Genomic DNA, 13,479 nt, shown 5'->3' on the forward strand with positions numbered 1-13,479 from the left:
ATTATAAATGAAATAATCTGTCTGTAAACAATTGTTGGAAAAATTACTTGTGTCATGCACAAAGTAGATGTCTTTCCTGACTTGCCAAAACTATAGTTTGTTAACAAGAAATGTGTAGTGGTTGAAAAATGAGTTTTAATGACTCCAGCCTAAGTATATGTAAACTTCCAACTTCAACTGTACACTACAGAAACACTGCTAACCAAAACAATGCGTGTGCACTTGAATTAAACAGCTACACTCAAATCTAAATGTCTTCGACTTTTCTCAGACCTCCAAAGTGGTCCCCTGATGTGGTTTAAGCATTGCTGTGGATTTAGAATGGTTTCTATTTTGTAAAAATTGCGATGTTTTTAATAAATTAACATCCCAGTCTGTCTCGACGCTTTCTTTTTCTGCCCTGTTATTGTTTTGGTATCAAGTGTCACTATATTAAACCTGGTATCGATGTCCAAATGCTGGTAGTGTGAGACAACACTACTCTCTACTACTCAGAAAATAATACAAATAGGCTACCTTCAGATTGCTCAATGTGGAAAAACAGTGGACAAACCATGACAGAATTGGCCTAAAACCTTGACTCTTTCATAATCACTTTCATAATATTCCCTGACACTTCCCACCAATGCTTAAAATCTGTAAATGGTGACAGTGTGTCAAATGACGACAACGACCCATTTCCCTCCACATATATCCGCTCAAACACAAACTGGCAAAACTGCTAAACCAAGAGATTAGTACAGCATACAACATGTTGCCAAGAGAGAGAACAGGCAACGCATGGTCTGGAGAAATGACATGGTCACTAAAAGGACAGGCCTACATGCACCGGATGAGGTGCTCGAATAGAACCAAATATTGCAGTGAACCAGGTACTGGCATTTCAGCTAAACATTCTCACATGATTTAAATTAATGAATATTTAACCTATTGTAAAAATAAAAGGTGTCTATCTTTGTAAAGTTGAAAGCCATTGAGGGTTAAATCCAGCTGGAATGCCAAGCTTCTGAGGTTTGAGTGAAAAGGTCGGGAGATATCGATTTCAGAAACACCACCGTGAGAAAGTTATTCTCCTCCACCCCTTTCCTCTCCTCCTATAAAAGCACCACAATATGAGTCATAATACCCATAAAACCTAGCGGTCAAACAGGGAAATGGTTCCAATCATTCTACACCATTCATTTTTCACCTTAGGGGATTTTAGAAACACTTGTTTCGTGTACACTCACCCTGGCGTGCCATTTTGATAACCGTGTAACTCTCTCTAGGACAAGGTATAATTATCAATATAGTCGGCTGTATTTACCCACAAAATACTGATGAATCGAGGCAAAGGTAAGCATCTCTGGATTAATTAACGTTAGCAAAATGTAGTAATTAACAAATTGTCTACATTTATTTAAATGGACAATTCAGTGAAGTGTCTTGGGCAAGTTTTAAGACACTATACCTGTTAGCAAAGGTGCCAGCTAGAGATGACGTGCAGGTGCTTGCAGAGATTTGTAGTTTTGCATGATGTCTACTTTGATGATAAGTAGCATTTTCAAATCAGAGTAAATAGAGCCAAATATATTGGTAAAAGTCACCTTGTCCAAGAGAGTTCCAGTGCATTCGAGAAGTATTCAGACCCACTGACTTTTCCCACATTGTTGCGTTACAGCCTTATTCTAAAATTGACAAAAACAAAAAATGTTTTCCTCCAATTGATTGGACATGATTTAGAAAGACACATACATGTCTATATAAGGCCCCACAGTTGACAATGCATGTCAGAGCAAAAACCAAGCCATGAGGTCGAAGGAATAATCCATAGAGCTCCGAGACAGGATTGTGTCGAGGTACAAATCTGGGGAAGGGTACCAAAAAAATGTCTTCAGCATTGAAGGTCTCCAAGAACACAGTGGCCTCCATCATTCTTAAATGGAAGAAGTTTGGAACCACCAAGACTCTTCCTAGAGCTGGCTGCCTGACCAAACTGAGCAATCGGGGGAGAAGGGCCTTGGTCAGGGAGGTAACCAAGAACACAATGGTCACTGACAGAGCTCCAGAGTTCCTCTATAGAGATGGGAGAACCTTCCAGAAGGACAACCATTTCTGCAGAACTCCACCGATCAGGCATTCATGGTAGAGTGGCCAGACGGAAGCCACTCCTCAGTAAAAGGCACATGAAAGCCCACTTGAAGTTAGCCAAAAGGCACCGAAAGCATCTCAGAACATGAGAAACAAGATTCTCTGATTTGATGATACCAAGATTGAACTCTTCGGCCTGAATGGAAAGCATCACATATGGAACAAACCTGGCACCATCCCTAAGGTGAAGCATGGTGGTGGCAGCATCATGCTGTGGGGATGTTTTTCAGCGGCAGGGACTCAAATCAAATTGTATTTGTCACATGTGCCGAACAGGTGTAGGCCTTACAGTCAAATGCTTACTTACTTACAAGCCCTTACCCAACAATGCTTTAAGAAGTAAAAAAAAAATTAAAATCAAAGTAAGAAATAATTAAACAGCAGCAGTAAAATAAACAATAGCAAGACTATATACAGGGGGTACCGATACAAAGTCAATTTGTGGGGGCACTGGTTAGGCAAGGTAATATGTACATTCAGGTAGAACTAAAGTGACTGTGAATAGATAATGAACAGACCAGCAGCAGCGTAAAAGAGGGGTCTTGGTAGCCCTTTGATTAGATGTTCAGGAGTCTTATGGCTTGGGGGGGTAGAAGCTGACAAGAAGCCTTCTGCAGTGCCTTGCGGTAGGAGGCAGAGAAGTTGCCATACCAGGCAGTGATGCAACCAGCCAGGATGCTCTCGATGGTGCAGCTGTAGAACCTTTTGAGGATCTGAGGACCCATGCCAAATCTTTTCAGTCTCCTGAGGGGGAATAGGCTTTGACGTGCCCTATTCACGACTGTCTTGGTGTGCTTGGACCATGATAGTTTGTTGGTGATGTGGACACCAAAGAACTTGAAGCTCTCAACCTGCTCCACTGTAGCCCAATCGATGAGAATGGGGGCGCGCTCTGTCCTTTTCCTGTAGTCCACAATCATCTCCTTTGTCTTGATCACGTTGAGGGAGAGGTTGTTGTCCTGGCGCCACACGACCAGGTCTCTGATCTCCTCCCTATAGGCCGTCTCATTGTCGGTGTTCAGGTCCACTACTGTTGTGTCATCGGCAAACTAGATGGTGTTGGAGTCGTGCCTGGCCATGCAGTCAAGATGAACAGGGAGTACAGGAGGGGACTGAGCACACACCCCTGAAGGGCCCCCGTGTTGGGGATCAGCGTGGAGGATGTGTTGTTACCTACCCTTACCAACTGGGGGCACTATGGTGTTGAACACTGAGCTGTGGTCAATAAATGGCATTCTCACATAGGTGTTCCTTTTGTCCAGGTGGGAAAGGGCTAGAGGTAGACCGATTATGATTTTTCAACGCCGATACCAATTATTGGGGGACCAAAAAAGCAGATGCATCGGACGATTATTTTTCTTCTTTTTTTATAATGACGACAATTACAACAATACTGAATGAACACTTATTTTAACTTAATATAATACATCAATAAAATCTATTTAGCCTTAAATAAATAATGAAACATGTTCAATTTGGTTTAAATAATGCAAAACAAAGTGTTGGAGAAGAAAGTAAAAGTGCAATATGTGCCATGTAAGAAAGCTAATGTTTAAGTGCCTTGCTCAGAACATGGGAACATATGAAAGCTAGTGGTTCCTTTTAACATGAGTCTTCAATATTCCCAGGTAAGAAGTTTTAGGTTGTAGTTATTATAGGAATTATATGACTATTTCTCTCTATATATGATTTGTATTTCATATACCTTTGACTATTGGATGTTCTTATAGGCACTTTAGTATTGCCAGTGTAACAGTATAGCTTCCGTCCCTCTCCTCGCTCCTACCTGGGCTCAAACCAGGAACACATCGACAACAGCCACCCTCGAAGCAGCGTTACCCATGCAGAGGAAGGGGAAAAAAACTACTCCAAGTCTCAGGGCGAGTGACGTTTGAAACGCTATTAGCGTGCACCGGCTAACTAGCTAGCCATTTCACATAGGTTACACCAGACTAATCTTGGGTGTTGATAGGCTTGAAGGGGTGGGTATAATTTGTGGAACGTTCCAACAGGAATCTGTTCCAAAAAACGTAAAGTAAAAGGTTGCCAACCAACAACGCATACAAAGTAGCAACGCATACAAACTTAGCTAACTAGCTGCCGAATAGGCATCAACTCACCACGTAGCTTATTCTTAACGTTTGTCCATAGGCAAACAGACATGTGAGGACAAACATTTTTTGGAATAAACGTGATGAGTGAAAAACGCTATGAAATAGACCACTCCCTACCCGGTATCTTATTCTGCCGCTATACAACTTTGTATGCGTTGTTTTTTGGAAACCTTGTTATTTATGAAGTTTTTGGAATAGATTCCCGTTGGAACGTTCCACAAATTATACCCACCCAGGTCGAAGTCATAAACAGCGCAATGCTTGAAGCACAGCGAAGGGCTGTTTGAATGAATGCTTACGAGCCTGCTGCTGCCTACCACCGCTCAGTCAGACTATTCTATCAAATCATAGACTTAATTATAATATAACAAACACACAGAAATACGAGCCTTGGGTCATTAATATGGTCGAATCCGGAAACGATCATCTCGAAAATAAAAGTTTTTTTTTTTCAGTGACATACGGAACCGTTCCGTATTTTATCTAACGGGTGCCTAAGTCAAAATATTCCTGTTAGGCATTGATGTTTATGGTTAGGTACATTGGTGCAACGACAGTACTTTTTTCGCAAATGCGCTTGTTAAAATCAACACCCGTTTGTCGAAGTAGGCTGTGATTCAATGAAAATTAACAGGCACCGCATCGATTATATGCAATGCAGGACACGTTAGATAAACTAGTAATATCATCAACCATGTGTAGTTAACTAGTGATTATGTTAAGATTGATAGTTTTTTTATAAATCTAATGCTAGCTAGCAACTTACCTTTGCTTCTTGCTGCCCTCGCGTAACAGGTAGTCAGCCTGTTAATCCTTGTGGAGTGCAATGTAAGGCAGGTGGTTAGAGCGTTGGACTGGTAACCGAAGGTTGCAAAAACAAATCCCCCCTGAACAAGGGTTAGGGTTAGGGTTAACCCTAACCCCCGTTTCTAGGCCGTCATTGTACATAAGAATGTGTTCTTAATCTGACTTGACTAGTTAAATAAAGGTGTAAAAAAGTATTCTTTTTTTATATACATTTTTTTTTTTAAATAGGCAAATCGGTGGCCAAAAATACCGATTACCGATTGTTATGAAAACTTGAAATCGGCCCAACTTGAAATCGGCCCTAATTAAAATCGGCCATTCCAATTAATCGGTCGACCTCTAGAAAGGGCAGTGTTGCGTGCAATAGAGATTGCATCATCTGTGGATCTGTTGGGGCGGTACGCAAATTGGAGTGGGTCTAGAGTTTCTGGGATAATGGTGTTGATGTGAGCCATGACCAGCCTTTCAAAGCACTTCATGGCTACAGATGTGAGTGCTAGGGGGAGGTAGTCATTTAGACGGTTTACCTTGGCGTTCTTGGGCACAGGGACCATGGTGGTTTGCTTGAAACATGTATTACACACACGGTCAGGGACAGGTTGAAGACACTTGCCTGCGCATGCTCCAAGTATGTGTCTTGGTAATCAGTCTTGTGAATGTTGACCTATTTAAAAAAAGGTCTTAGACACACCGGCTACAGAGAGCGTGATCATACAGTCATCTGGAACGGCAGGTGTCCTCACGCATGGTTCAGTGTTCCTTGCCTCAAGGCGAGCATAGAAGGCATTGATCTCGTCTGGTAGGCATGCGCCTCTGGGCAGATTTCAGAAGGGTTTACCTTTGTAATCCGCGATAGTTTGCAAGCCCTGCCACATCCGATGAGCATCAGAGCCATTGTAGTAGGACTCAATCTTAGTTCTGTATTGACGCTTTGCCAGTTTGATGGTTCATCGGAGGTCATAGCTGGATTTCTTATAAGCTTCCGGGTTAGAGTCCCGCTCCTTGATTGCGGCAGCTCTAGCCTTTAGCTCAGTGAGGATGTTGCCTGTAATTCATGGCTTCTGGTTGGGATATGTACGTACGGTCACTGCTTCATCAATGCACTTATTAATGAAGCCGGTGAATGATGTGGTAAACTCCTCAATGTCATGGGATGAATCCCAGAACATATTCCAGTCTGTGATAGCAAAACAGTCATGTAGCTTAGCATCTGCTTCATTGGGCCATTTCTCTTTTGAGCATGTCATAGGTACTTCCTGTTTGAGATTTCGCTTGTAAGCAAATCATGAGGATATAGTTATGATCAGATTTGCGAGGGAGAGCTTTGTATGCGTTCCACAGCAGAACCAACGAGAGCATACTGTCGGGCTGCATCACAGCCTGGTACGGCAACTACACCCCCGCGGACCGCAAGGCTCTTCAAAGGGAGATGCATGCAGCTGAACACCCCATCTACAACAAGTGTCGCAGGAAGGACAAAAAGATCATCAGGGACCCCCTTCCACCCAAGCCATGCCCTGTTCTCCCCGCTGCAATCACTCAGACTCGGGCAGTACAGGAGCATCATGGCAAAAACTGAGACTGGCCAGCAGCTTCTACCCACAGACCACCAGGCTGCTGAATAGCCACCACTAATCAAATCAAAGTGTATTTGTCACAATACAACAGGTATTTCACCTTACAGTCAAATGCTAACTAACAAGCCCTTAACACATTTTTCTTAACTTCTATGGGCTAGGTGGGACGCTTGCGTCCCACCTACTCAACAGCCAGTTGAATCCTGTGGCGCGTTATTCAAATCCTTAGATATGCTATTGCTTCAATTTTTCAAAAATATGACTATTTTACACCATTTTAAAGATAAGACTCTCGTTAATATAACCACACTGTCCGATTTCAAAAAGGCTTTACAACGAAAGCAAAACATTAGATTATGTCAGCAGAGTACCCAGCCAGAAATAATCAGACACCCATTTTTCAAGCTAGCATATAATGTCACATAAACCCAAACCACAGCTAAATGTAGCACTAACCTTTCATGATCTTCATCAGATGACAACCCTAGGACATTATGTTATACAATACATGCATGTTTTGTTCAATCAAGTTCATATTTATATCAAAAACCAGCTTTTTACATTAGCATGTGACGTTCAGAACTAGCATACCCACCGAAACTTCCGGTGAATTTACTAAATTACTCACGATAAACGTTCACAAAAAACATAACAATTATTTTAAGAACTATAGATACAGAACTCCTTTATGCAATCGCTATGTCCGATTTTAAAATAGCTTTTCGGTGAAAGCACATTTTGCAATATTCTGAGTAGATAGCCCATCCATCATGGCTAGCTATTTTGACACCCACCAAGTTTGGCACTCACCAAACTCAGATTTACTATAAGAAAAATTTGATTACCTTTGCTGTTCTTCGTCAGAATACACTCCCAGGACTTCTACTTCAACAACAAATGTTGGTTTGGTTCCAAATAATCCATAGTTGTATCCAAATAGCTGCGTTTGTTCTTGCGTTCAAGACACCATTCGAAGGGTAACGCGCCGGCGCGTATCGTGACAAAACATTTCAAAATAGTCCATTACTGTACTTCGAAGCATGTCAAACGCTGTTTAAAATCAATTGTTATGCGATTTGTCTCGTAAAATAGCGATAATATTCCGACCGGGCGACGTTGTTTTCGTTCAAAGACTGAAAATGTAAAATGGACTCTTCACGTGCAAGCGCACACCCGTTTCATTGTTCTCAGATCGACCACTATCCAAATGCGCTACTGTTTTTCAGCCAGGGACTGCAGAGTCATCACTGCAGAGTCATCATTCAACGTTCTGGCGCCTTCTGAGAGCCTATGGGCCTATGGGCTCTCTGAGAGCCTATGGGAGTCTTAGAAAATGTCACGTTACAGCAGAGATCCTCTGTTTTCGATAAAGAGGATATAGAAGGCCAAGAAATGGTCAGAGAGGGCACTTCCTGTTTAGAATCTTCTCAGGTTTTGGCCTGCCATATGAGTTCTGTTATACTCACAGACACCATTCAACAGAGTCAGGAAGCTTGGCCCCAGTGATGTACTGGGAAGTACACCCCAGTCTGAGGTCCTGATCGCTCTGTAGCAGGTTTTCATCAAGGATCTCTCTTAGAGGTCGACCGATTAATCGGAATGGCAGATTAATTAGGGCCGATTTCAGGTTCTCAAACCATTTTTTTTACAGCTTTATTTACCTAGGCAAGTCAGATTAAGAACACATTCTTATTTTCAATGACGGCCTAGGAACGGGGGTTAACTGCCTTGTTCAGGGGGGATTCGTTTTTGCAACCTTCTGGTTACTAGTCCAACGCTCTAACCGCCTGCCTTACATTGCACTCCACGAGGAGCCTGCATGGCAGGCTGACTACCTGTTACGCGAGGGCAGCAAGAAGCCAAGGTAAGTTGCTAGCTAGCATTAAACTTATCTTATAAAAAACTAATCAATCTTAACATAATCACAAGTTAACTACACATGGTTGATGATATTACTAGTTTATCTAGCGTGTCCTGCGTTGCATATAATCGATGCGGTGCCTGTTAATTTTCATTGAATCACAGCCTACTTCGACAAACGGGTGATTTAACAAGCGCATTTGCGAAAAAAGCACTGTTGTTGCACCAATGAATCTAACCATAAACATCAATGCCTTTCTTTAAAATCAATACACAAGTATATATTTTTAAACCTGCATATTTAGTTAATATTGCCTGCTAACATGAAATTGTGTCACTGCTCTTGCGTTCATTGCCTGGCTTGTTGCTAACTAATTTGCCAGAATTTTACGTAATTATGACATACCATTGAAGGTTGTGCAACGTAACAGGAATGTTTAGACTTAGGGATGCCACCCGTTACATAAAATACGGACCGGTTCCGTATTTCACTGAAAGAAAAAAAAAACGTTTTGTTTTCGAGATGATAGTTTCCGGATTTGACCATATTAATGGCCTAAGGTTCGTATTTCTGTGTGTTTATTATTTTATAATTACGTCTATGATTTGATAGAGCAGTCTGACTGAACGGTGGTAGGCACCAGCAGGTTCGTAAGCATTCATTCAAACAGCACTTCACTGCGTTTTGCCAGCAGCTTTCGCAATGCATTGCGCTGTTTATGACTTCAAGCCTGTCAACTCCCAAGATTAGGCTGGTGTAACCTAGGTGAAATGGCTAGCAGCTTAGCGGGTGCGCGCTAATAGTGTTTCAAACGTCACTCGCTCTGAGACTTGGAGTAGTTTTTTCCCTTGCAATGCATGGGTAATGCTGCTTCGAGGGTGGCTGTTGTCGATGTGTTCCTGGTCTGAGCCCAGGTAGGAGCAAGGAGAGGGACGGAAGCTATACTGTTACACTGGCAATACTAAAGTGCCTATAAGAACATCCAATAGTCAAAGGTATATGAAATACAAATCGTATAGAGAGAAATAGTCCTATAATTCCTATAATAACTACAACCTAAAACTTCTTACCTGGGAATATTGAAGACTCATGTGAAAAGGAACCACCAGCTTTCATATGTTCCCATGTTCTGAGCAAGGCACTTAAACGTTAGCTTTTTTACATGGCACATATTGCACTTTTACTTTTTCTTCTCCAACACTTTGTTTTTGCATTATTTAAACCAAATATAACATGTTTCATTATTTATTTGAGGCTAAATTGATTTTATTGATGTATTATTTTAAGTTAAAATGAGTGTTCATTCAGTATTGTTGTAATTGTCATTATTCCAAATACATTTCTAAAAATCGTCCGATTAATCGGTATCGGCGTTGATAAATCATAAAATCGGTCAACCTCTCATCTCTCTGTACTTTGCTCTATTCATCTTTCCTTCGATCTTGACTAGTCTCCCAGTCCCTGCAGCTGAAAAACATCCCCACAGCATGACGCTGCCACCAAGTTTCACAATAGGGATGGTGCCAGATTTCCTACAGATGTGATGCTTGGCATTTAGGCCAAAGAGTTCAAACCTAGTTTCATCAGACCAGAGAATCTAGTTTCTCATAGTCTAAGAGGCCTTACGTGCCTTTTGGCAAACTCCAAGCGGGCTGTCATGTGCCTTTTACTGAGGAGTGTCTTTTACTTCCATCTGGCCACTCTACCATAAAGTCCTGATTGGCAGAGGGCTGCAGAGATGGTTGTCCTTCTGGAAGGTTCTCTCATCTCCACAGAGGAACTCTATAGCTCTGTCATAGTAAACATCGGGTTCTTGGTCACCTCCCTGACTAAGGCCCTTCTCAGTTTGGCCAGGGGGACAGCTCTAGGAAGAGTCTTGGTGGTTCCAAACTTCTTTAATTTAAGAACAATGGAGGCCAATATGTTCTTGGGAGACCTTCAATGCTGGAGGACTGTTTTGGTACACTTCCCCAGATCTGTGCCTTGACACAATCCTGTCGCGGAGCTCTACGGACAATTCCTTTGACCTCAAGGCTTAGTTTTTGCTCTGACATGCACTGTCAACTGTGGGACATTATATAGACAGGTGTGTGCCTTTCCAAATTATGCCCAATCAATTTAATTTACCACAGGTGAACTCCAATCAAGTTGTAGAAACATCTCAAGGATGATCAATGGAAACAGGATGAACCTGAGCTCAATTTTGAGTCTCATAGCAAATGGTCTGAATATTTATGCAAATAAGGTATGTTTCTAATTCGTTGTCCACTAATCTGTTTTCACTTTGTCATTATTGGATATTGTGTGTAAATTGATGAGGAATGCATTGTTTATATCCATTTTGACCCTTATTCTAAAAGTAACAAAATGTGATAAGTCAAGGGGGTCTGAATACTTCGATAGAATTGAATTCTACAGTACTTAAAAAATGTTAAGGACAAAATTACATGTATTTAATTCCATGTATTTTTGTTGTAGTGGGGACAGTAACATTAGTTCTCACAAAATAAATTACACAACCCCTGTAGCCAGCTAGCATTTATTTTGACTTGAATCCCCATGTAGCTAATTTAGTTAACTAGCTAATATCTTCAATATACAGTTAGCTGCAAACATAACGGAAACGCCTGAGGAAATAAGGGGGACAAAGTATATTGAAAGCAGGTGCTTCCACACAGGTGTGGATCCTACGTGTATTAAGCAATTAACCATTCCATCATGCTAAGGGTCATGTATAAAAATGCTGGGCATGCCATATTTTGGCTACCATAGTTCTGCCCCTATAGGATGACAATGCCCCCGTCCACAGGTCACTGACTGGTTTGATGAACATGAACGACGTAAACCATATACCATGGCCGTCTCGGTCACCTGATCTCAACCCAATTGAACACTTGTGAAGATTCTGGAACAAGAGCTGAGACAGCATTTTATAACACCATCACATCAACAAATCACCAATTAAGGAATGTATCGGATCCCTCCAATAGAGATTCAGACACTTGTATAATCTATTCCAAGGTGCCTTGAAGCTGTTCTGGCTCGTGGTGGCCCAACACCCTATTTAAGACACGTTATGTTGGTGTTTCCTTTATTTTGGCAGCTACTTGTAAATCTGCTGTTAACAATGTTAGCTAGCTACTTAGCTAGCTACGTTAGCGTAACTAAGATGTTAGCTAGTTTAACGTTAACTACCTAGCTAACGTTACATGTTGAAACTATTTCAGCACCCTTTGAAGTGCCGTGGACCTTAGATATATAGCTACTCCCTTAAAAATGTGGCGTAACCTTAGCTTGATAAGCTAGCAAATGTAACAGCTAGCTACTGGGAGAAAAACGACATGTGCTGCAAATGTTGATTTTTCTGAAATAAACATCGTAAAGAAACGAGCCATACCTGTTACGCCACCGATCACGCAATTCGATTTCTCACACTTGGCATTCAAAGTCGGATACCGGTACACCAGCACGACTTCTCATCGCATTTTCCTGTATGTTGATATGACTGCAATGGCAGAGAGAAGTGGTTCATGGGTTAGTTCAGTTCACTTCAACGTTTGCTACGTTACGTGACGGTTTGTACTGAACGACAAGTTTCCCAAAAAGGTGCGCACCGTTCTTCAACAACCTTTGAGGTATGTTACTTCGCTCCGGTTTGGTGGGTGTGGCCTGATCATCAATATGGGTGTGACCGGTTCATCTCGATTTCATTTTTGTTACGTTGTGGAACGATGTGCCGAACTACACGTTTCGCCAAAACGTTCTTATTGTATGTTCTTGAACATACTGTTATTTTTATTATTTACTTAGCTAAGCCAGTCAGTTAGGAACAATACCGCTTCCGTTGAGTTAAAAGTTGCACACTGTTTTGTCGTCCTGAACGCAACCCTGTTCAGTTCAACGTTTGCTACGTTGCGTGACGACTTGCATTGAACGATACGTCCCCTTTATGGAGGACCAAACCTGCCATTATTTGAAATCAATAAATACATACATAAATAGATTAAAAAATAAATAAATCCATGCATAATTAAATAAATGAACAAGGAAATACAAAAATACTGACTAAAATGGATGTGTTCTCTACATATCTGTATGTATTTCGTTATCTGCAGTAACAGTCAAAAGTTTGGACACACCTACTCATTCAAGGGTTTTTCTTCATTTTTACTATTTTCTCTAATAGTGAAGACATCAAAATGATGAAATACACATATGGATATTTTATACACATATGGATATATATATATCTAAAAACACAACTTCAAAACACAACTTCAAAACACTCTCCTGCAACCCGCCTCACCAATTAAAGAAAAAAAAGGCTTATTTACCTCAAATCTGAAATCCACAACAGAAGCTAGCCAGAAGTTAGCCAGTTTACTAGCTAATGTTAGAATTCAGCTAACCATGGTTGGCGGTCATCAGCTATCTCTTAGCTCGAAAAGCTATCGCCAGTTTTGTACAAGGCGATTCAGACCAGAGCATACCGGGCCTATTTTCTCTCCATATACCCAGATTTCTACCGCAAGCTCTGGACATTTACACCTGGATCTTGCAGCTAGCTAGCTGCTATCCGAGTAACTATTGACTAACGTCGGTCCTGGACCTAACATCAATTATTCCGGAGCTAGCCAGCTGAAGAGTTCCATCAGCCACTCCTGGGCTACAATCACCTATCCGGACCTGTTTTACAGTCGATGCGGAGCCCCATCTGGCCTTCATGACTGGACTACCGACGTTATCTGCCCGAGGGAGTTAGCCAACTAGCCCCTCCGTCGCGACGTAACCTGAACGCCCATCTGCAGCCCGCTAATCGTTAGCTGTCTTATCGGCTGCTGTCTGAATCGGTCTATCGGACAATTTTCTTGGGCCACTATAACTATTTTTGCCAATTAGATTGGTCCCCTCTACCACACGGAACCCCACTAATCTACCAACGGAAATGCACGAGGTGGCTAAAAACAGACCATCTTCTGCCAACTTGCTA

The 13,479-nt window shown here is 41.7% G+C and overlaps 1 protein-coding gene across 4 annotated transcripts in view; it reads right to left on the minus strand.

Annotated features, from left to right (window-relative positions):
- The window catches only part of osbpl5 (oxysterol binding protein-like 5), a 165,611-nt gene extending 153,458 nt beyond the window's left edge, over positions 1-12,153 (minus strand). For 3 of the 4 annotated variants that reach the window (XM_014123857.3, XM_082957122.1, XM_082957121.1), the window contains exon 1: positions 11,887-12,133. The gene's annotated coding sequence lies outside the window, so the exon portion shown is untranslated. Of the gene's footprint in view, positions 1-11,886 lie in introns of all 4 variants that reach the window. The other variant, XM_014123859.3, reaches the window with a different exon arrangement.
- Between the last annotated feature and the right edge of the window lie 1,326 nt (positions 12,154-13,479).

This window comes from Salmo salar, chromosome 10 (genome assembly GCF_965601325.2).
Source record: "Salmo salar chromosome 10, fSalSal1, whole genome shotgun sequence".
NCBI classification, from domain to species: domain Eukaryota; kingdom Metazoa; phylum Chordata; class Actinopteri; order Salmoniformes; family Salmonidae; genus Salmo; species Salmo salar.